Here is a 25,510-nt window from a genome sequence, read left to right as displayed (position 1 = left end):
TAATTAGGGAGACCTTGCTGGAAATGGGGGATGTTGGCAGGCCAAAGAGGGTTAATTCTGCAGCTGCCTCCCAGTCTTCGAGGTGTTATGAGGAAGTGATAGGTCTTGAGGACCATAGGGGGAAGTGCACCTCAAAGGAAATGTTTCCAGACCTCATTAGGTATATTAGAGCTAACATGGGGTTTCCAGATAAGGAGATGCCGGAGTCTTTGTCTGGGTCCTTGATACATCAGTTTCAGAGTAAGATGCCAGTGTGTATCCAGGAAGTTCTCAAGAGCGAGTGGAAGGATCTGGATAGACTTCTGTTTCCCCTCTTAATGGCCAAGTTGTATCCCTTGCAGGATATGCAAAATTACTTGTCTGACTCCATTCCCACTGATTCCTTTGTGGCCAGTTTGGTGGGTAGGATGTATTTGGCTGAGGATGCAGTATTCAAGGATCCTATAGACAAAAAAGTGGATGCCTCTCTCAAAATGGTATCTTTGGGGGCCCATCTGGGTCTTAGAGCTGGCATCAATGGCACGTATGTGCCTCAGCCACTCATTTCATGTGCACAGGGCATTTGATGAGTCCTCAGACTGTTTGGGAGTGCTGCACCATATAAAAACCCAAGTGAAATTCCTGTCCAACGTGTCCCTTGATCTTGTGAGGGCCTTGGTGCTCTCCGGTAGAGCTTGTGTGGCAGCTCGGCATAATCTGATATTAAAAGCCTCGAGAATGAATGTGGCCCAGAAGTCTTCAGCGCTCTGGATGCCTTTCCAGGAGTCTGTGTTGTTTAGTGCCTGGCTCAAGGAGAAGTTTCACAAGCTGTTCAAAGAAAAGAAACAGTTCTTGTCCCTGAAATCTGTTTCTGGCAACAGGTAGCCTTCTAAATGCAAATCCCCTTTGCAGCAACCATCACAGAGGTATTTTATCTGGTCCCAGGGTAAAATGCTGGCTGGACTAGTTCTTGAGAGAAAACCCAAGTCTCCTGTTTGGAAGTCTCGCTCCTGACTATATGGTGGTTCAGGACTATGCAATATAGGGGTCACCTGCAGTTTTTCATCCAGGCCTAGCTGGAGTCTACTTTAGACGCTTGGGTTTTGGACATTTTACAGCAAGGTTACAGGATTGAGTTTGGGGAGATTCCTCCTTCTTCGGGGGTTTAACTGACTCCTTGGCCCTCCAACCTTGTGAAGTGGGATGCTTTGGCCCAAGGGATTCTCACTCTTCTCCATAAGCAGGTCATTCTGGAGGTTCCTCCATTGGAGAGGAGAAAGAGAATTGACTCCGGGGGTCATCACGACCTCGGCGGTCTTGGAAAAAGACCGCCGAGGCCGTGGGAGACAGAATAACGCCATTGCCGGCGGTATTCCTGGCTCCCTATTATGACATTTCCGCTGGCCCAGCGGAAATGTCACATCAACATTGCTGCCGGCTCATAATAGAGCCGGCGGCAATGCTGATGTGCAGCGGCTGCAGTAGCACCCGTCGCACATTTCACTGCCCAAAATTCGGGCAGTGAAATGCGCGACGGGTCTATGCCTAGGGGCGCCTGCACTGCCCATGCCAAGTGCATGGGCAGTGCAGGGGTCCCCAGGGGTACCCCAAGTCCCCTTACCGCCAGCCTTTCAATGGCGGTGTGTACCGCCACAGACAGGCTGGCGGTCGGGAACTCATAATTATGACCGCCAGGCGGAATCCTGGCGGAAAAAGTGAAGGGGTCGGCGGTATGGCTGTGGCTTTTCCGCCATGGTCATAATTGCTGGCGGAACACCGCCAGCCTGTTGGCGGTGTTACCGCCAACTTACCGCCGGCCGCCAGGGTCGTAATGACCCCCTCCATCATCTTTCTGGTCACAAAGTCCGCAGAGCGCTTTCGGCTGGTTTTGGACTTGAAAGCCCTGAACAAGTCTGCGCATCATGTCCCCTTTAAAATGGTGACATTGCAGTGGATTACCCCGTTTGGTGTCCGGTGTCATCTGATGTGCACTGTGGATCTGCAGGACGCATACTAACATGTTCCAATCCATTCGTTCTCCCAACAGTTTCTGAAGTTCTGTGTCCAAGGAGCTCATTATCAGTTTAGAGTTCTGCCAATTGGCCTCTGGTGTTTACCAAGGTGGTGGCCCCTTTAGTTGCATTACTCCATCTCTGGGGGATTCACCTGTACCCTTATCTGGACGACTGGCTGGTTCACGCCCCGTCGAGGGAGTGTGTTCTTCAGGACCTCCATGTGGTGTATGCTGCTCCCAAAGTTCATGGTCTTCTCATAAAGTGGGAGAAGTGTCAGCTGGTTCCTTTTCAGGATTTGACCTTCATTGGGGCTTGGTTTCATACCAACCTCAACAGGGTCTTTCTTCCAGCTCCTAAGGCTGTGGCTTTGATGTCCTTGGCTCAGAAGGTAATGGGACTGTCTTGTGTGCCAGACCGCAGGTGGCTTCGCCTGTTGGGATTCATGGTATCGGAAGTGTTCACAGTGACTTGGGTTGGGTTTCACCTCAGACCCTTGTGGCTCCAGCTTCTGTCTTTTTTGTGATCCATGCTCCAGAGACTTCAAGATGTTGGTTCCAGTGCCTCCAGAGGTTATTCCAGAATTAAGATGCTGGACAGTGCGAGACAATCTTTCTAGGGATGTTTCCTTGCAGCAGGATCTTCCACTGGTCCTGACGATGGATGCCAGTGCCTTTGGTTGGTGGGAGGGTGACCCTGGGGGACAGGTCTTTTCAGGCTCAGTGGTTTCTTTAGGAGGATAGATCCTCATCCACTTGCAGAGAACTGATGGCAGTCCCCCAGGCTGTCCGTGGTTTTCTGCAGCTTCTGGTAGGGTATAATTTGGTGGTACACTCAGACAACCAGATGACTGTGGGGTATGTCAACAACCAGGGGGGTATTCGATCCAAGTCCCTCAATAGTGTGGCCCTGCCCTTGTTCCAATGGGATACATCATCAATCTCTTTCACCAGTTAATGTGAAGTATTGGACAAATGGGTTGAGGATGCCCTCAGTCAGTTATTTCCTCCCTCTCAGGAACTCTCCCTCTCTCAGGAAGTGTTTCTTCAAATGTGCAGGAAGTTTGGTGTTCCTTTCCTGGACTTATTTCCTTCCCAGCTCAATGCACAGGTTCCCAGGTTTTGTTCTCACGCTCACCAGAACAGAATTTGGGGGGTAGATGCTCTTACGGTTCCTTGGCCGGACTATCTCTTGTATGTCTTCTCGCCAGTTGCTTTCATTCTCAGGTTTGTGGCTTGGTTGATGAGGAAGTCCGGGGTGGTGATTCTGGTGGTGCTGTTTTGTCCTCAGTAATCTTGGTTTCCCACTCTTAGGTTGATGGCTGTTCAAGGAGCTGGATGATTCCTAGATCCCCTTCTCCTCTACAGTCAGTGATATCTCTGGATCTTCTACAGTTTCGGCTGCGGGTCTGGAGGTTGAGAGAACGGGGTGCAATGCAAGGGCCTCCCTCACCATCTATCGATGGCAATTCAGCAATCCCAAAAGCCTGCAACATTAAAATCTTACAGCAAGCATTGGAGTAACTTCCTGATTTGGTGCAAGCCTGTTGGGTTGTCTCCTTTGGAATGTTCCCTTCCGGGTGTGCTGCAGATCTGGTGGGAGGGCTTTGAAAAGCATTTATCGGTGGCTCCCTTGTGGGCCTAGCTTTTAATGAATTCTGCTCTCCTTGGGGGAATCTGGAGGATGTAGATGGTTTGGTGACTCGATTGCTGCATAGTTTCTCTCTTACCCATCCTGTAGTGAAACCTCTTCGTCCGTTTTGGGATTTGCCTTTGGTTCTGAAGACTCTGGTGTCTGCCCCTTTTGAGCCCATGGAATTATCTGATAATAGATTTGTCACATTTGAGGTGTTTTTCTTTGTCGCTGTCACTTCTGTCAGGTGCGTTGGTGAGCTGGAGAGGCTTATGGCGCGAGAACCATATCTGTTTTTTTCGGAAGATGGGGTGGTGTTGTGTCTTGATTCTACTTTTGATCACATGGTGGGTTTTGCCTGCCATGGTGGCTGAGTCTGCAGGGTATGGGGACTTGGATTGGTATTTGCTTGATGTGAACATGGCTTTAGAGCTCTATGTGGATCAAACCTGGCCTTCCAGAAGTCTGATTCTTTGTGTCTTTTGGAGCCTCCTCTAAAGGGGACAAAGCTTCCTATCACCTGATAGCTCAAACAAATGATTGAGTTGGCCTATTCTTTGTCGGGGTTACTACTCCCGGGGGTGGAGAGACGCTGAAATAGGGGAGGGGGGAGCAGCTTCCTGGGCGGTGGGGGTGTCTGAAACTTGCAAGGTGGCTGCATGGGCATCTTGCAACACTTTTGTTCGGCATTATCGACTCCAGAATGTCTTGAGGGTGCACACTAATTTTGGGTTGTGAGTTGGGTTGGGTTGTGAGTTGTGCATGATTTATTACACTTCTTTTGGTTACTAATTTTCTGGTGTTGTGTCCTCTCTTTCTGGTATTTTTTTGGGAAGGCTGGGTTTTTCTGGCTTGAGTATACTCTATTAATAGTGAATAGGACAAGGACTGGAGGGATCTGTGGGTAATGTCCTATTACTTACCTGTAATCTTCATTACTCCTGGTCCTGTAGTCCTTGTCCCATTCATTATGCCCCACCCTCCTTCCCACACATCCAGCCTTCCTTTTCTGGGCTTGGTAGTTCAGAAGGAATGCTGGGTAAGTACACATTATGTACTCCTGGTGGGATTGGGTGGGGTAATGGGTTCAGCATTCCTTGGGTTCTTATTTCTGTTGTGGAGATGGGGTTATCTCTATCAGTAATGAATGGGATGAGGACTACAGGACCAGGTGTAATGACGAATACTGGTAAATAATAGGACATTCTTACAGAAGTCATCCCATAACTTTAAAAACAAGCCTCTCCATTAGCTCTCAAGCACTCCCAAGCTCATTGGGCAGTATAAATGCTGCCAACTGATGCTTGGTGCTGATCACGAGGAAGGTTCGGGACCGGCTGGGGAGATTGTCATAAGTGTGCTTGACTGTGACATTATGGTAAGAGCTCAAAGGAGGGCAGCTTAACACTAAGCAGAAAATTGTCGCCTGTAGGTAGTAAGCCACAATCGCCTGTGATGAAGAAACCAAGGGAATGGAATAAATGCACAGTTGAGAGAACCAGTCTACTGGCAAGAACATGTTTCCTTGTTATACATCGTCAACAAGTCACATTTCCGATTCATACAATTTTTATCAGTTCTTCCTTACCCGCCCAAGGTGTGTTTGAGTATATTATGTAAGCATAGGCACGGCTCCTCCGCTAGGATGGAGGAGTGTCACCCACCCCTACCGGCAGCAGCAGCTGCAAACCTTTTACCAAAGAAAGAAAATAAACTATGGGGGTGATTCCAACTTTGACGGGCGGCGGAGGCCGCCCACCAAAGTTCCCCCAACAGAATACCACTACGCGGTCAGAAGACCGCCGCGGTTATTCTGTGTTTCCCACTGGGCTGGCGGGCGACCGCCAGAAGGCCGCCCGCCAGCCCAGCGGGAAACCCCTTCCCACGAGGAAGCCGGCTCCGAATGGAGCCGGCGGAGTGGGAAGGGTGCGACGGGTGCCGTTGCACCCGTCGCAATTTTCAGTGTCTGCAAGGCAGACCATGAAAATCTTAGTGGGGCCATCTTACGGGGGCCCCTGCAGTGCCCATGCCATTGGCATGGGTACTGCAGGGGCCCCCAGGGGCCCCACGACACCCCTCACCGCCATCCTGTTCCTGGCGGTCAAAACCGCCAGGAACATGATGGCGGTGAGGCGGTCGGAATGCCCATGGCGGCGCAGCAAGCTGCGCCACCATGGAGGATTCCTCAGGGCAGCGGAAAACCGGCGGGACACCGCCGGTTTTCCCTTTCTGACCGCGGCCATACCGCCGCGGTCAGAATGCCCTTGGGAGCACCGCCAGCCTGTTGGCGGTGCTCCCGCGGTCGTTGACCCTGGCGGTCAATGACCGCCAGGGTCAGAATGACCCCCTATGTGTTTTATCATTTTTTCGTAAAACTGGCGGGGCCACAGACTGAGAGGAGCACTGAGGGGGGGACTGTGCATGTATGTTTGGCTGGCCATATCGGGCCGGCGAAAAACACAAGTGCAGTAGGCTCTCTCCAGCCTGGCACTGTGTTGCTGTGCTGGATAAAGCAGGCACAGACTCCCAGTCTGCCTGGGAGCGCCCAGTCAATCCTGACGCTGCTCTGAGCAGCGTTAGGATTGGCCGCAAGGCAGGCTGGGAGCCTGTGCCTGCAGCCTGTCTGCAGGAGAGGAGCAGTGCGGTGGTGACGGTGACGGCAACGATTCATGTAAAAAAAAATATTATTAATTCTCTCCCCGCCTTCTGACCTGCGTGCATCACCCCGGCCTTTGTTTTCACAGAGAGTCACTCCTGTGTAAGCATTTACAACAGTTCAACATTATCGTACTAAATACATGCTGTCAGTACATCAGCTATGCTAACAACCCCGATTTAGACGGGAGAGTCCCTAATTTTAAACTAAAAAGGCTGCACTTAATTGTCTCCCACCTGGAACTGCCTTTACTTCAATGTGTGTCAATGTGGAAAACTGAATATCCCACTTTATTTTTTAAAATCTTCCTATTCCTCGTTGCAAAATGTCGGTATGTATGGTACATCCATGAGGTTTCTCATTGTTTTAAAATATTTTCCCATGTGTTTTCTCTTCTAGTGGTCTACTAAAGAATTATCCAGCTCCTAATGCTGGCATCCATTAAAAACGAAGAAAAAAAACTATTTCTTACTAACATACTGAAGGCAAAGCAGTTGTACCTTTTAGAAGAGCACTCATGTCTCCACCAATTACAGGGATAAGTATAAAAGATACAGACAAGATGTAGATAGTAACTATGATTTATTCATCGTAATGTGTTTGCATAAGTTGCTGAAATCGGAAAATGGATGTAGGCTAACGTAAATGGATGTAGAGTAAATGTAGTGAAATAACACATTGAGTAAGAGGACCTTTCGTTAGACTAACAAAGACAAAAGAAAGCATGTTTCACTATGCTGTCTCACATTTGAAGTTCCAAAAATGTAAGTGCTTTTGCAGAGTAAGTAGGCAAAAGTGTGATGTTCTTAGGTCCAAAACAAAAATGGAGCAAAGGGGCATTATATGTATTTTCCGGACAGCATAAATAAATCACATTTAGAACTTTTGTAACCTTGCTAAATCTCAGCTAGACAAATAAATAAGCCATCTATAAAATGACAATATTAAAATCGATTATTTTCGCAAAATGCAACTCTAAGCTAATAGCCCTCAGCGTTAGAAATTGTGATTGCCAATCTTCCCTGACTATTTCCACATTCACAATTCTGCCCACATTAGTAATTGAATAGTCTTTTTATAAATATCTATGGGACACATTTCGGGTTGCCTGTTGCTCTGGAGTATTGTGCATTACTAAGTAAAAACAATATCTTTGGGTGAGGTATTAAGTAAGTTTGACTTCACATTGCGAGGTCTGCACCTTAGAATCGGGTATAATACAGTAACAATGCATAGCCCTCCTTCCAAGCATTGGAACTCAGAATTCTCTCTCTTCAAATCTCACCATGTATTAGGTGGCGAAGCAGGAAGGTGACAAAAGTGCGGTATTTTATTACTTTTTGTAATGAGGGCCTCTTTATCCCTCTTAAAGGATCATTGGCTTAGTGCTTTAACAATTTTAACTCCATACCAACATTTCAAAAAACAGAAGTGCAAGAACTTGGGCCCATATTTATACTTTTTGACGCAAAACTGCGCTAACGCAGTTTTGTGGCAAAAAGTTTTGCACCGGCTTGCATCATATCACAACCCCGGCCGGGCGCAGTATTTATTAAATGACATAAGCCAGCGCTAACCTTGGGCTAGCATCTTTAAAAAGGCGCTAGCTGGGTGGGGGTGGTGGTAGGGAAGGAGGGGGTTATGCGTCAGAAAATGACTCTAGCCTAGTTAGAGGCAAAAAAATGCGTCTAACCAAACTAGTGTCATTTCCTGGTGCACAACCACCAAAAACGTGACTCCTGTCTTAGGAAAGACAGGAGTCATGCCCAACAACCCAAAAGCCAACACAGGGGCATGGCCATTGCACCCTGTGCCATGCAGGGGGTCCCAAGTTAGGGCCCCAATGGCAAAAAAAGATAGAAAACAAATCTTAACTGGCCTTACCTGGGATGGGGTCCGCCATCCTCCGGTGTCCCTCTGTGGGGGAAGGGGGTGTTCCTGGGGCTTGGGGAGGGCACTTTTGGACCCGTTCCATTGTGTTTTATTATGGAAATGGTCCCCTAATGTCTGGTCTGACCCAGTTGTTAAATGATAGTGCTAAGCAAGTTTAGCCCCATTTTTCAGCCCCTCCTCCCACACGTCCATCATTTTAGCACGGGGGATAAATATGGGGCTATGGGGATAGCACCATTTTTTGGATGTGAACGCCTACATTGCATCTCATTGATGCAAGATAGGTTCATTCATCCAAAAAAAGGTGCAAACTCCTGTATTTTTTACATTAGACGTGTCTAATGTAAAAATATAAATATGAGTTAGGTTTGCGGCAAATTTGTGTCAAAACAATCCGCAAATGCAGCACAAAAAAGTATAAATATGGGCCTAAACTTGAAAAATAGTGCACAACATATGATTTCTGCCATGTGGAAGGTGTCAGAAGTAAAGTGAGAATTAGATTCAAAGCCATTAATCGTGTGTTTCAGTGACTGTATACGAGGTGTTTACTTGTTGTTACTGGAAGGTAGACCTAAGCCAGATGGTAAGGATAGGAAGACGACTACATGACAAATATAGAACCCCCGATCTGCCTGCCAGAGATCACTGCTGCTTGCCCGGGATCTCTATAATGATAATAAATATACTGATGGGTAACATGCACTTTCATCACAGATAAAGGTGGAGCAGACCTCCATGTGGATGTAGTGCACTCAGCATTCTCTTTTGCATTTGAGCACGAACACCAGAAACCCATGGCTTGTTGCTGATAAGCAAAATAATAATGTCCCTATCATGCAGAGAGTTTTTAATTAATATTTCATGGATATTTTGGCATTTCTTGCCTTGCTTGTGGGCAGGAATAATCAGTGGTGGTAGTCCTGCTCTAAATAGGCCAGGGCTTCTGCTGATGTGCCCTGGCATCCATGTGGCAGACTGGCTGCCAGGTCAAGCTTTTGCCAACAGAAGCAGCTAAAGATTAACTTGCAGAATCACACAAATTCCTTCCACCTTTAAATGGGATGGGGGTACTGTGAATTCGACTGGGCAGGAACGTCACCTACTTATAGCGGTACCCCAGCTTTAAGTCCTCTTTAAGTTTACCGCAGTGTTTCCCTTGAGGTTGGCAAGGCTATTTCCATTGTTACAAAGAGAGTTGTAACACCCACTTATGGACAATAAGACTTTGCCTGTCTATGACAATAAAATAGCAAGGAGGAAGATACTGCTGTATCGAAAACGCAACAATGAGATGGCACAGAGACTAATCAGTCTAGGGTTTTGTATTTATGACTACACTGTCTGATACTGCACCAGTGATTGTTCACTCAGTAGTGTGAACTGTATGAATAATCTCTGTCATCTACTGTAAGGGCCAAATTCCCCTTCCACCTGTGCAGCTATACAATCCTATTACTCTTCCTTTGTCCCTGTAAATCTCCCAGTCTCTTGAATTGTTAGCAACAGATTTTGTTCCCTGTTCTTTGGAAACTGCTCAACCTGGTAATCTTGTCTTCCTTATCTACACTTTCTGTATGCCCTGGATTGGGAACTCCTCCACTAGCTTCCTCGCTCTGCAGACGCCCAGACACTTTAATCTTCCCTGACATCGCCATGGTATCAGCATTTACAGGATTTAGGATGTAGTGGCAGTTGTATAACGAAATAGCAGAGATAAAAATGTTGAGATACTAAATATCGCCCAAAATACTGAGGCCAAAAATATAAACTTTACTTATTGAAGACCAGAATATTGCCTTTTGGTAAGTAAATTAAATGTTTAAAATTAAACAGTATATTAATCTAACAAATATAACTTTTTTTAAATATAAAAAACAAATATTAAATAGTATAGCTTACAAAAATAAAATACAAATACATATTTCAAATAAACATGAAAAAGATAAATCTAATACAAGAATAAATAAAATTAGAAAATAAACACAAAACATGCTAATACTATTTATCATAATTAAAACACTCTGTATCAAATATTTAATTAACACTTACACAATAAAAGATTAAAAATAAAAACATTGGAATATAAATAACATGATTCGAAAAATGCATCATTCAAAAAGAACTTTCAAAATTACATCCCAAAAATAAATCTATAAAAACAAAAAATCATATGTAAATGTTTACTGTTTAGGGGTCAACTATACTATTCCCACTCCAAAGTAAGCAACAGTAAGAAAAGTATTGGACTTTAGAGGGGTCAGATTTGTTGTTCCCAGTCCAACCTATACAAAGTAAGGTAAGCATTGGACTTTGGAAGGGTAAAACCTACTGTCATACTGAAATATACACAAAAGTGTCCAAAGTGTTCTGATGTCATATTTACTTATCCAACCCTATTTTAAGGAAAAATAGGAAAAGTGTTGAACTTGGAGGGGGTCAGAATTACTATTCCCATTCCATTCTACATTAAGCAACAGTAGGTAAAGTGTTGGATTTGGAGGGGTCAGATTTACTATTCCCTCTCCTACATAAGCAAGAACAGTGATTATGTTGGACTTTCAAGGGTTCTGATTTTCTGTTAAAATCCCCTTAATCAACAGTTGGTAAAGTGTTTGTGGACTTAGCAGGTGATAGCTTTATAGTTTCACTCCAATCTGAGAAATAGTAGAGAAAGTGTTGGACTGTAGAGGGGCCAAAGGGACTATTCCCACTCCAATGTGAGCAAAATTAGGGAACATGCTGGACACTGGAAAGCTTAAAAGTACTTTATGTATGTATTACAGAGTGGTTCCAGTCACTCTTCAGTTATGGGCAGGGTTACCAGATATTGGAATTCCTCAGATTTTTGCCCCTCAATACGTTTGGGCCCATTTGCTGAATACATAAAACTTTCCAGACCTCTTCTTCAACCTACATCAGTGTATAATGGAAAATGGAAAATTGTGCGGCGATTGGGCAAGGGGCTCAAGGAAAAAAAGGAGTATCCCAAAATGTGCACTTTTTCGTATTGGACATAGAGGCCAAATGGGCAGTCAGATCTGGGCAAAATTTGACAGGATTATGGATTAGGTGTGCAGATGATCTTTTTGGGGGTTAGAGGTAAATAGGGTAAGTATTTTTTAAATTATACAGTTATAAAACTTAGTGATATCTGTTATCATTGGAGTTTTGCAGTAATTTTGTGAAACTACTGCGGTATATGCCGATGCCAAGGCAGTATATATTTGGCTAATGACTGCCTTTACAAAAGCCAAAGAGAGCAATGTTATTTTTGGGGCTATTTGTCTCTGTACTAGGGTAAAATATGGGTACGTAGTAGGTTTTAAAATACTTCCTACCTATGATTACTTAATTAAAGTGGTAATAGGTAAGGAAAAATAATTAATATGTTTTATACTTTTAAATATACGGATAACATTGTTACTGCCTTGGAAGTACTGAGGTACCAAACATTAAAAAAATAAATATGTTTAAAAATAAAAACAAACACTGTAATGTACCATATTTTATCAATAAAGCATACTGCAGTGTATTTTCTAATTTTTACATATTTAAAAAAAGTAAATATTTGTGAAGTAGCACGCACATTGTGCTAAAATATTGTACAAGTAAATAGCAAAATTAAAGAAAAAATGTACATTTGTTAAAAGATAAACATGTGCTTGCTTCCTAAATACGTTTTGAAAATATATAGAAAAATAAACAAACAATATGTATACCTATTAGTACTTTAATAAAGTATTAATAGGTAGGGAAAAATGAGAAAACCTACTAGTTACCTATATATAAAGCCTTAATCGAAAATCAGCATGCACTATGGTATACCACGAAAGTTCAGTGGTATACCAAGGCAAAATGTATCACTAACAGCCTGATAAATTATTATATTATGTTACCCTTGAGTCACTCATGGTGTCGCATGACTAACACAAAACTTATGAGAGATTTACAAAGCAATGAAAAGCCATCATGCATGGCGCTGCATTGGTTGGTAAATCTGAATAAACGCAAGGCAGTGCAAATTGTTGTTCTGCATAACTTTCACGCCATATTCTACATTCTTACCTAATTACATCCACATACCTACACCATTCCATTCCACTCTACTCCACTCTGTGCCACTCCCCTTGACCTTATTCCACCTGTGCCCACCGCTGCATGCCACTGCACTGTACACAACTACACTCTATGCCAATCATTGTCACTACACTATGCACTCTTCCACTCTATTAACTGCAATGCATGTGTGTCCACTGTACGCGCCCCCCTCTATGCCACTCACCTGTATGGTGTTTCACTCTACCCCACTCCAGTATATGCTACCTCATCATACACCACCCCACTATATACCATTCCATTCTATGGTATTCCACTGTACCCCACTACAGTGTACATCACTCCACTCTAAGCCACTCCACTCTATGCCACTTCACTGTACACCACTCCACTCTACACCCCTTGACTTTACAATATTGTATGTAACTTCACTCTGCGTCGCTCCACTGTATGCTGTTCTACTCTAAACCACTTCACTGTACACCACTCCAGTCTACACTACTTCACTGTGTGCCACTCCATTGTACTGTACTCCAGAATATGCTATTGTAATGTGTGCCACTCCACTGTATGGCCACACCAATCTATGATATTCCACTGTATGCCACTCCTCTGTAGCACTCTCCATTGAGGTCACAAAACTGTGTACAGAGGTGTGAGGCTTATAGTAAATGGAAGGTAGTGCATAAATTATACATTTAGGTTATAACTATAACTTTAGAATTTCTAATGTTTGTATACTTTAAGTTGGGGGTCATATAAAATAATAAATAAAGTTTTCCTAGCTTTATCTTAATCACTAGCTTTTGTTTAATTCATTAAATATATGTGGGTGTGTGTGTGTATTCACTGAAAACACCAAAGGTTAAAGTAATGTTATAGTTAGGTGAATATGTCAGTGACAACATTAACGTTTTGAAATTAAAAAACACAGACATTCACCAGTTATAGTTAGCAGAGGTAATTATAACTTGCACCCTGCCATCCACTGCTTACACACACATTACATCACTTATGACAAGTTCTATGACATCACTAATAACATCGCTGACAACATCATCCAATTAGTGTGTTAGCTGTATAGTTTGAATTGTGGCAGCTAACTATTATATTACTTTTCTACCTAATTTTTAATATCCTGTGTCCAGCTAATAGGTGTAAGTAATTGCAAAATGCATGTGCTCCTAATACAGCATATTTGTGTAGAGATATTGAATGCTTAATCCATCTTTGCATTGAATAGTAACTCTGTGTGCAGGTGACAGCTGATGTCTTGTTTTCAGCATGTTCCACACACGTTTACGTACTACATACTAAGTATTGTAAGCAGCCTTAAGTTATTAGACAGAATTGTCACAGCATGACAATTTCTACATGCTTCTTTTGTTTCAGAAGATAGGCTATTTGTAAATATTTCGACCACAGTATGAAGGCTGCAGGTAGTATAATCTTTAGCACCTTCAGATCTTGGTTACTTTAATAAACTTGTGTCTTTTGGCAGGTGTTGCATAGACTGCATACTGTTCTCAGTAGATAATTTTTAATACTCAGGCATGTTGTTCTCATGAGAGTTTCACTGTCTGAATACAGTGTGGTATAGAGTAAACTCTCTCCATAGACTAAAAACAGTTTACAGTACCCATTTCCTACTCATATTAACTTAATTTCTCAATGTAGGTTTGGTGGCTGTGAAGGGTTTAATACCGAGAAAAGCTGCCTGTAGTAGGGCATTAATTTTGGACAGATGTTGAGTATCTTGAGGAACTTGGGGGCATATTTATACTCTGTTTGCGCCGAATTGACGCACAATCGGCGCAAACCCTGACCCATATTTATACTTTGACGTCCGACCCCGCGGGCGTCAAAATTCCACCATGTGCGTCATTTTTTGGAAGGGGGAACCAGCCTTGCGTTAATTATGTGCAAGGTAGGCGTTCCCTTCCAAAAAATGACTTTAAGGCCTGTGCCCCATATTTATACTCTGACGTCATTTTGATGCACAGGAGGGGGTGGTCCTTAAAAAACGACGCACAGCCTGATGGGCGCCGTTTTTTAACGCCTGGGTCAGGGCAGGCGTTAAGGGACCTGTGGGCTCGGAAGGAGCCCAGAGGTGCCCTCCCCTGCCCCCATGGACACCCCCTGCCACCCTTGCCCACCCCAGGAGGACACCCAAGGATGGAGGGACCCATCCCAGGGAAGTAAATGTAAGTTCGGGTAAGTATTTTTTTTCCGATTTTTTTTGTGGCATAGGGGGGGCTGATTTGGGCCCCCCTACATGCCACTATGCCCAATGACCATGCCCAGGGGAGATAAGTCCCCTGGGCATGGCCATTGGGCAAGGGGGCATGACTCCTGTCTTTGCTAAGACAGGAGTCATGTCAATGGAGGTTGGGCGTCAAAATAAATGGCGCAAATCCGGTTTGAGGCCTGAATTTTGCCTCAGACCTGACTTGCTCCATTTTTTGACGCACAACCCCCATTTCCCGGCTAACGTCATTCCATAAATAAGGCGCCCGCATGGCGCGTTGGAATGGCGTTAGCCGGCGGTAAAACGTTTGCCACACAACTGCGTTGGCGCAGTTGTGCGTCAAAAAGTATAAATAATGGCCTTGGCTTCCTCTAAACATTTGCATACATATTTAGCATAGTGTGGAATAAAGAGTTCCCACATAACTGTGGTTGATTGTTAATGTGAACTAGGCTACACGTTACTCGTATGGTGTAGGGTCAATGTTGCACATAACACATCCTTGCTATACCTAAGGGAGTTGTATTTGTGATGGTGTTAATGATGCTTCATGATATGTGAGCTATTTCATACTTACATTCAGGTCTCAAATGCAATACTAGTTTATAGAATAATGTGCACACAAGAAACTTGGATGATGTTACCAGTGATGTCATCAATGATGTCATTTGAGACATCATCAGGGGTGTCATAAATTATGTCATAGAACATGTCACAAGTGATGTAATATGCGAGGTTATGAGCAATGCATGATGAGGCGCAAGTTATAGTTAACTCTGGAAAGTATAACTGGTGAATATCTGTGTTTTTTTTAATGTCAAAATGTTAATGTTGTCACTGACATATTCACCGAATTTTAACCTTTGTTTTTTAAGGGAATTTCTAAGGGTTTTTTTTTTAAACAAAAACAGATTTTTATCACACCTAACTATAACATTACTTTAACCTTTGTTTTTTATTATGAATTTTAGTTTTTTCAATGTAAAGTATTCTTTTATTACCATTCAAAAAGCCAGTGCCCCTGCCGTGTGTTCCCTTCACTCAACCCCACAGGCAACAAACACCACACTGCACCCCACCTTTGGCCGAGCACTGCAGAGGGTTGAGGCTAGGTCCTCTGGGTATTCCACCCAGAGGCAGCACCATTTCGTACTACTAACATGGGATGGGTGGGACCAAACGGGTAGAGCTTGTAATTGATATGTCACCTTTGCATATTTAGCAGCACTTAAAAAGTAGAACTATGGACTCTGCTCTCAGATCAGGAGACGACAAGAAAGAACCCAGTCATTACAGAAGAGATTGACTCCAATAAATCAACAATGCATTCACCCCCTCAAGGATATCAGGTAATTTTTCAACGTACAATTGTAGAGAAAATGCACTATCCAGCAGCCTGGAAAAATGGCAGGAACACCAGTGCATACTACTAATGTAGAAGGGGCAGGATTAAATGAGTGGAGCATATAGGTGATATGGCGCCCTTCAACACTCAGCAGCAATTAAAATGGAGAACTATGCACTTTGCTTACAGACCAGGATATGACAGGAAAGAGCCCAATCCTTTTGGACAGTCACTACAGAAGAGATTGCTCTCCTAAAAATCAACATTCAAGTTTTTCAGATAATTTTCAACATGCTATTGTAGAGAAAACACACTGTTGATCAGCCTGGAAAATGACAGGAACATTGTTGCTTACTACTAACATGGAAAGGCAGGGTCATATAGGTGGAGCTTGTAGGTGATTTGGTGCATTTGCATACTCAGCAGCAATTATAAGGGAGAACTATGGGTCTGCTCTCAGACCAGGAGGTGACAAGAAAGAAACCACTCGTCTTGGATAGTCATTACAGATGAGATTGCGCACCAATAAATCAATGATGCATTCACCTCCATCAAGAATTTCAGATTGTTTTTCAACCTACTATTGTAAAGAAACAACACTGTCCATAATTAAAAGGGGATCGGAGCCGGGTGGTCCCCCTAGCCTCATTACGCCCTAGGCACCCCATCCCCCCAGGGACATATTTTTTTTTGCAAAGGAGATGGGGCTGCAATGCCCAAGCCATTTATGCCCTGGGGAACCCAAACCCTGGGGCTGAAGTTGGTAATTACGGGGAGTGGGGCTATGAAGCCCCCTTCCATGAGCCTTTAACAGGCCCTTGGACCCCATCCCCCAGGGCTGTGCTTCTTTAAGGGTAGGGGGTCAAGCGGCCCTACTCCCCAAGCCTATTATGATCCTGGGGCCATATTCGCCAGGGATGCATTATTTTGAGGTGGGTGCCCTACTTCCTACCCAGGACACCCACCCTACATACAATGAGGCCTGTGGTAGGAGCCCCAGGGCCCCTGTGCCCCAACTGGCTTCCCCATTCTGCATGAGACGTCATTGCCGCTACCCACAGGGAGCAGCTACTGTATTTATGCTGCTCTCTCAGGGAGAGAGCAATATCTTGAACTCTTTCTCTGCCCTAATCACTTCAGGCAGGGAAACAAATCAAAAATCTGCTCCCAGCCAGTGGGAGCATTTTTAAAGCTCCTGCCCACTGTGAGCAGACATTGTGTTTGCTCCCATTTGGTGGGAGATTTAAAAATGCTCCCACAAGGCAGGAGCAAACACAAGTTTCCCTTCCCATGCCGGTGTGGGCAGGGAAAATACTGTGTCCTGGGGGTGGGCTTCCCAAGACACAGCAAGTGAGCTGGCCCCGGGGATAAGGTCACTGGGGCCAATAAAGGCACAAGGGAAGGGGGGGCAGTGTGGCTCTCCTCCCTTTTCATTTAGTAACGGATCTGGGGAATGGGGTATCCAGGGGCTCTTAAAGGCTCTGGGAGGGTGGCTGTGCACCCTCCCTTCCCTTAAAATATACTTTGGGCCCCAGAGGATTTGTCTTCGAGGCTGACTTTGGCCTGGGGAGGGGGCTGTGTGCCTCCTCACATTAAAAGATACTTTGAGACCCAGAGGATGGGGTCCCCAGGGCTGAAAACTGCTTTGAGATCGGGATGGCACATCCCCTCCCCTAAGTAATTAGATTGGACCCCGGTGAATGGGGTCCCCAGGGTCAAAAGTGTCCTAGGGGGCCATGCTCTCCCACCACTAAATAACTGAATTGGGTGTCAGGGGATGAGGTCCCAGGGCAGCATGCCCCCCTCTTCTTAAATATTAAACCTGGCCCTGGGTGATGGGGTTCCTGGGGCCCAAAATGGGTAAAGGGAGAGGGCCCTTCATACACCCTCTCTCCATAAAGTAAAAAAAAATAATGGCAGCCACCATTGTTTTGTTTTTGACATGATCCCACAAAAGTCCTGTGGGATTGCAGCATGAATGGCTGAATGTTTTTTTGGCCCCCGGGGCTCCCTCTGGGTTTTCCTTATAAGGCTTAGGGGGGTAAGATATCCCTGCCCTGCCCCCTTATATTATTTATTTTTAAAGACAGGGCGCTACGTCCCGGAGTCTTGTAATGGCTGCCAAAAACATTTTTCTCATGTTCCTGGCAGCTAATCTGACCACTCACTCCCGCAGCAGTCTGACTCTAGCAGGCGCGCAATGGCCCAAAGGGGAAAAAAAGCTTCCTGGGTCAATAGGCATGCTCTATTTTTTAAAATTGGGTTTGAGGGACTCTCAAACAACCATCCAGATATACAAATATTTTTGAACTTTAATTACTCAAAAACTACTGAACGAATTAACACCGAATCGCAATAAGCACAAACTATGTACCGCATTTTAGCTTCCTGCCAAGTTTTATGTTTCATATGATTTGATGTAAATCCGTTCAGTCGTTTTTGAGAAATTAAGGGTAAAAAATACATTGTGTATTTGGACAGTTGGGCTCATGAGTGTCCCTCAGGGGTCCAGCTGAAAGGAAATTTAAAAATGGAGCCTTGTGAGTGGTCAAGAGACCCATTTTCCCATAAGCCAGAGGCTCCTTCAAGTCTCAGAAGAGTGAGCTCTTTCGTTGGCTGGCTTCTGGAATGTTACAAATTAAATAGCAGCTGTGAAATATTCAAGGTGTTCTGGAATAGAAATAAAAAGGCTATATAAGGGAGCTGCAGAAAGGCAAGCTGCCCCCCCCCCCAGATTTAGAGAAGAGATGTCTTAGGGATAACTCCTGTGAAGAAAATAAATGCATATTGTTTTGAACTAATTTTTATGATCTTGCACAAGTCTAGCGACACATGAAAAGTAAAAAGGGGTAGACTAATAGGAATACAATTTGTGGTCATTGTTTTTTGAGAGGAAGTGTGTAAGAGATAAGTACTGTGATGAGTAAATGGTTAATTCTGATTATCGAAAAAAAGGTTATGATCTCGCGAGACTCTCACCAGATCATGAAAAGTAGAAAGGAGTAGTTAGACAGTAGTATGCACACTTGCTACTGTAGAAAGGACTATTACTGGGGATGATGTTTGTCCGAGTGTACTATTTTCACTCATTGGCTTTGTAAAAGTTGTGAGTAGGGTATAGTCTCTTCCCACCCCCTACCATGCACATCCATTATCAGAGAGAGTGGTGTTAGCAGGGAGGACAGTCCCTGGACAGAGCATACTATATACACCTGCTATTCAAGAGAGAGGTCTCCGCAGAGATGCTAGTTTCTCTCCACACACCCTACTACGCACACCTGCCATCTGAGACAGAGTTGTTACAGAAGAAGCCAGTCCATGTACACAGCCAAATATTCACACCTGTCATCTGAGAGAGAGGTCTTACAAGAGAAGCTAGTCCATGTATACCACATCTAAGCACACCAATCATCTGAAACAAAGTTCTCACTAGAGGGGCCAGTCTTTCTCCATGCAGCCTACTATGCATATCCGTCATCTAAGAGAGAGGTCTGGAAGGAGAGGTTAGACCATGTACACACCTTGCTAAGCACAGCCATCATCTGAGACAAAGGTCTATAGAAGAGGCCAGTTCATGAACACACCCTAATATGTACACCCATGACCTGAGAGAGAGGACTTCGTGGAGAGGCAATCTCTCTCCATAACCCCTCTTATGCAAATCCACCATCTGAGAGAGAGGTCTGGAAGGAGAGGGCAGTCCACATACACACACCTTACTATGCACTCTTGTCATCTGAGAATGAGGTGTGAAAAGAGAGAACAGTCCATGCAGACACTCTACTATGCACATCTTTCATATAACAAAGAGGTGTAAGGGAAAAAGCCAGTCTCTCCTCACACCTTACTACACACACCCATTATCCAAGAGAGGGGTTTCACTGGAGAGGCCAGTCCTTCCATAAAGGCTACTATGTACACCTGTCATCTGAGACAGAGGTCTGTTTGGAGAGGCCAGTTCCTCCTCACACCGTACTGCACACCCCTGGTATGTAAGAGATATGTCGCAGTAGTTGGGATATTACGTCCTACATACTACTATTTCCCTACAATTGTGTTGTGATTCCACGAAACGCTCAGGAGTGTATCTCACAAGCTTGAAGGAGTGAAGCCTGCTGCATGGACATGTGCCATCTCACAAGAGGCTCATGGGACCTCAGGGGAAATTACTGAGTCTGCCACAAGGTGTTTTATGGACTTGGAAGATCATATGGGGGAAGTAAAAAACAGGGCCAAGGCTCAACCAATAGTTACCAGTCTTATTGCATGGATGAAGAAATGCTGTGATGTAGTTGGGTGCAGAGCCAGGTATGGCTCAGATTGTTCTTGGTGTTTTGGAGGAAAACGACGCCTGTTGGAGTTGTGCTCAGCAGACGTGAATTAATTTGGACCTGAGACAGACTGGTGTCTTCAGCTGTATATAAAAATGGCTTTATGTTCAGGTAATTAGAATTATACTTTATAAACATTTTTGAGAAGTGACAGTAAGTGCACTACTGTTGGTAAATCTATTCTACATAAGGTTTAGTGAGTCAACAGCTATTTGTAGATGTGCATGTTTATTCCTATAGGTTTTGAGAGGTAGCGTTTAGAACGTAGAGAGATATCACCAACAACTGGATGTTGTGTTAAAAAATGAAATGTTCAATCGGCATGTAGTTGTAGGTAAAAGAGGCAGTGTTTCTGAAATTATGAAACAAAGCATCTGCTATTTGTTAATACAAGGCCTGATGTTTTATGAACCTTACTGTGCACTTATTTTATCACTATGAGACGTTTGAGAGGAGATATTGCCATTTCTAGTGTAAAACACTGTGCTCACCGCTAGGAAAGATGTGTAAAGAGGAATGTGTTACTTTACAAATTGTTATAGAACCATGTTTGAAGGCATGTTATAATTTATTTATGGATAAATAATGTAGTGTTTGAGCCTGTGGATTTTTTGCAACAGAAAGGAATATGAAGTTAGTGGTGCAGTACATATAAGTATGTGATTGTGGGTGAAATAATGTAGAAAGAAATCTTCAGCTAAAGTAGTGATATATCACTGTTGTCAATTACTGATCAGTATGTGACTTTACATATTTTTTTATTATTTTGTCTTTTTTAGGGCAAAATGGAAAACAGAAGTCCTGAAAAAAACAGAATTACAATGTCACACAATATATGGAGGAGTAAAACAAAAATTGTTTATTTTGTAAGAAAGATGGAAAGTTAGGAAAAAATTAATTGCACAAATGATGTTGTTATTATTGCCTTAGCAATATTTACACTCTTTCAGAAGCTTGTTCTGTGTAGCTCTACTTGTTTTTGATGGAAAAATGATCTGCTTACTTAAGCAGAAACAACGTGTTTTATTTATAGAAGGAGGGTTGTTATCTGCTAGAACAGTGAATACCTGGGGAGAGGTTGTATCTGCCAATTGAAAGAATGTGTAGGCAGCTGAAGAACTGTACAGATTGGTTGTACGATCTATGTGTCTTAGCTATTCTTTTAGACTGATTGCATCTACAATACTTCTACATTCCTGTAAAGGATGTAACACACTGGTTATTTCTAGTTTCTCGACTGAACTACTATTTCCAGTTTCTTTTTTTTTTTTAACACACTGTTTTGCCACCTAGCCTGCCAGAAACGACTATTAAATGAGATATTGTTTGACAGGCTAAAGTGGTTGAAACAAAGGAAAAGAAGATCTATGTACATTAAATCCAGGAGACACATGATGCAAATGGGAAGGTGGTACTACTGCTTAGTGATGAGGGGGAAAACATGTAAATAGTTTCGAAAGTTTTTTTTTTTTTATGTTGTTATAGTTTACTAACGTTTTACTGTTTATGTTGTTGAGTTTTTTTTTATTAAATGATACTAATGATTTCTTTTCATGATAGCTTTTAAATTTTAAAGATTTAAAACCTATTACAGTTATCTAATGTTGACTGAAAGTGTCCCTTTATTCTTCAAGAACTGTAACTGTTTTGTTGCAGGTATATGCATGTTTAAGGTAAAAAGAAAATTATACTAGAGGCAGGTTTCAGCACAGAGACGAATGCATTCTTATAGTGTACTACACGCTGTTCTCTGCTGATGGAGAGGGCAGTTCCTTTACACTTCTTAGCATATATGCTTGTCACTCTGGAGAGCCGTTTCAGTACAAAGCCATACTACACGTGCCTGTCCCCATAAGGAGATGTCTGAGAGAAAGGTGAGTGTGTCCTTACATTCAAATGTGCACACTGGTTGTCCAAGACACAGTTGTCAACAGAGAGGATACTCCATTTTACACTCTACTAATGGCATTCATTTTCATGAAAAGAGGTATGAGCAGAGACAGCAGTCTCTTGCCACATCGTATTTTGCACTTGTGTTACTCAGGTGAGATGTCTCAGCTGAGGGATGTAGATGCGTCCTATATCATAAGTATTTGATACTTCATCGATACACACGCGTACTTGCGCTTCACGTTTTGACTCATTGGAAGGTGGATTGATATAACTGATATCAGCAGATAAGTTGCTTAACGGAATTATTCTGGGATTCGCTTGTAAGGAATACTTATGATATAGGATGCATCTACATATATGTTTAGCCCTGATGAAGTCATTGGGAAACTCCCGGACGAAACACGTGTTGGCTATCAATTTGGATGTGGCTGCTAAAATTTGAATAATAAGCTATATCATCCTTTGAAGAATATGATTGAACCTTGATTTGAGAAAATCTGGACTGGCTATCAATTTGGATGCGGCTGCTAAAGTTTAAATAATAAGCTATATCATATTTTGAAGAATATGATTGAACTTTGATTAGAGAAATCTGGATTTGGACTTTGGATCATAGCAATCTTGGAACAACAGATCAATTAATTCTACTATTTGGATTTGGACAGTGATACTGTAATTGGGGATTATGTTGGAAATAATCCTATTAATTTTCAGAAATATATGACAAAACATTGCCTATGTATACTGACTCATGAGTACTATTATTTTTCATGTTATAATGAGTGCCTCTTGTACTTTATATTTGCAATAGTGCTTTTAGCATCTATCAAGACCTTTTGGGTGTGGTCTTTCAAGAGTGCACCATTTCGAGATTCAACATTCTTCGTTGATATTCACCTCGCTACCCAGAGTGCCTAGTTTTGTCCCAGTACAATACACCCACACGTAGTTAGAGTAACCTATATAAAGAGGCCCAGAATGCCTCAGACTCCTTTCCACAATGGCTGCACTCTACGTCATGGCGAATTTTCAGAGTGCGCATTACCCTTTTTGACCAGACTGAGGAGGAAATATTTGAGAAGTACAGGTTGAACTCAGCCATGATACTTGACCTGATAACTGAGCTACAACCCATACTGCAGCGCACAACACACAGGACAAATAGCATACCCACCCATGTGCAGGTATTATGCTCTCTCCACCTACTTGACTCAGGGAGCTATCAAGGGGTCATAGCAGCAGCTGGGGGGGGTATCACAGAGTGCCCTCTCTAGATTTTGCAATGCATTTATCAACTCCATGTTGAGCAGAATACACCAGTACATCCGATTCCCCCACACCCCACAGTAAATACAGCAGACAAAAATTGATTTCTACTAGATAGCACAGTTCCTCCACGTCCTAGGTGCCATAGATGGGACACATGATGCAATCTGTCCACCATCGGCCACAGGGTATGTGTACAGCAACCGTAAATACTAACATTCCATGAATATACAGGTGATATGCAATGCCTCTTATATCATAACTGATCTTGTGGCCAGGTACCCAGGGAGCACACATGATTCATACATCTTTTGCCACAGCGGGATTCACACAAGACTGCTAGCTGGGGAGTTTGGAGAAGGATATCTACTAGGTATTGACCCTCTGTACACTGGCGCATTGATGGCGTGGTGACGTCAGATGGCTCACTTACTCATCATACCCTCTGTTCCTTCCAGGAGACAGTGCCTACACAGAGCGCAACTACATGATGATGCCCTACCTCAATCCTACAACACCTGCTGAACGGAGATACAATGTAGCATACAGGGCAACCCCCAATGTGGTGGTGCGCACCTTTGGGCTGCTGAAGAGTCGCTTCTGGTGCCTCCACAAAAGTGGAGGTGCACTACAGTATAGCCCAGAGACGACATGTAGAATAGTAGCTACTTGTGCAATCTTGCACAATACAGCTACCACCAGGTGCATACCTGTGGAAATATCTGATTCTGAATCTGATGAGGATGATGATCCCATACCCCCCTCTACACCCAGCAGACAGGACCAGTGTAGCAGAGGGCAGGCAACGGTGTGCTAACATCACGCACAACCATTTCAGATGTAAGTAAGAACAACACAACTCCACTGACATTTGTACTTGTAGTTAGTAAATTTATTACCTTAATGTCAGGTAACATCAGTTTCAATAGCAGCAAAAATAAGATTATTTGACTTAAAACAAAAGCAGATAACAGTATCTCACTATTCAATCATAGTTTACTGTATGACACAAAGATTAACAGTCCCCTGTGGACATTACTCTCACTTTCTACGGCCACGCAAGCCACTCGAGTGCGCAGTGGCCTCACTGGCACCTCTGTTTAAGATATGAGGGCTGTTGAATTTGTAAGGTGATTGACTGAGCGACAAAAACCACCAAACATCCCCATAAAACATCTCTCCTGCTTGCGGTGGCTGACTCTGTTGTGGCGCATCTCAGTACACAGTTCCCTCACTGCACTTGTCAGCTCCCTGGTGTGCTCAGATGCTTGTATCTGTCCCTCATGCAGTTTAGTGAGGTTCGAATTGAGGCACTCCAACTGCCGATGCAACATCCCCATGTGTGAATTGTGTGCCTGCATCTGCCTTTGTAAAGCAGAGATTTTCTTGTTTTGCAGGCGCTGCTGCTTCAACATAGCAGATTCCAGGCCACCAAAGACTGATGGTCCCTCTCCTGCTTCAATATGCTGTGCGCCTGCATACATAGGCCTCCTGCGGGGTGTTGTGCTACGCTGGGAATCCTGCATACCAACTGCCATCTGGGGAAGGTGTGTGGCCATCATCCTGCATGCCATCAGAGTCCTGGCTCAGTTCGGGTAGCGGTACAGACCTAGCCCTGCGTCTGATGGGTGCTATGATCTGTGACTCAATGGTGTTTGAGTCAGATGCAGGGTGGGTTTCAGTATCCCCCGCAACAGCACTTGCAAAAGCTGCTGGGCCTGGGCCACCTGCAACAACAATGTGCAGCATGTCAGTTATGTTTGTATCACCAAAGGTCACACAATGGTAATAAATGTACAGTTACTTGTCATCACAATGTTGTGGGTGTTGTGTTCTTCTGGGTGTCGCTCTGCATATTTTCATTCTGTGTGCTACTTTCAGCTCTGGGTTGTGGACTACCACTCCCATAAGGCATTGTTGTGTCGCTTCTAAGATGTGGCATGGACTACTTCTCACAATGCTTTGCCCTGCTTGCTAATTCCTAAGGGGCATTTGTACATACACATATGGGGTTACATTTCAATATTGCACTTACCTTTACTGGTGTGCCGGATGTGCCGAATGTGTCGATGTCAGTGACCCCACTGACTTCCTCTGGGAGGAGTGTCAACTCCACCAGGTCTTCCATCGGGGTGGAGGGTGTCTCCGTGGGTGGGCCGCCTCCTGTGCTCCTTGCCTCCTGCAGTCGTCTTGCCA

General features: G+C 43.8%; 1 long non-coding RNA gene across 1 annotated transcript in view; it reads left to right on the top strand.

The window, feature by feature from the left end:
• The window catches only part of LOC138283351 (uncharacterized), a 239,692-nt gene extending 214,562 nt beyond the window's left edge, over nucleotides 1-25,130 (top strand). Inside the window, exon 3 of the long non-coding RNA XR_011201210.1 lies at nucleotides 24,712-25,130. This is a non-coding gene — a long non-coding RNA (uncharacterized lncRNA). The remainder of the gene's footprint in view (nucleotides 1-24,711) is intronic.
• Nucleotides 25,131-25,510: the final 380 nt, after the last annotated feature.

This window comes from Pleurodeles waltl, chromosome 3_1 (assembly GCF_031143425.1).
Source record: "Pleurodeles waltl isolate 20211129_DDA chromosome 3_1, aPleWal1.hap1.20221129, whole genome shotgun sequence".
Lineage (NCBI taxonomy): Eukaryota > Metazoa > Chordata > Amphibia > Caudata > Salamandridae > Pleurodeles > Pleurodeles waltl.
The sequence above is the reverse complement of the archived record's forward strand: the minus strand, read 5'-3'. Positions and strand labels throughout refer to the sequence as shown.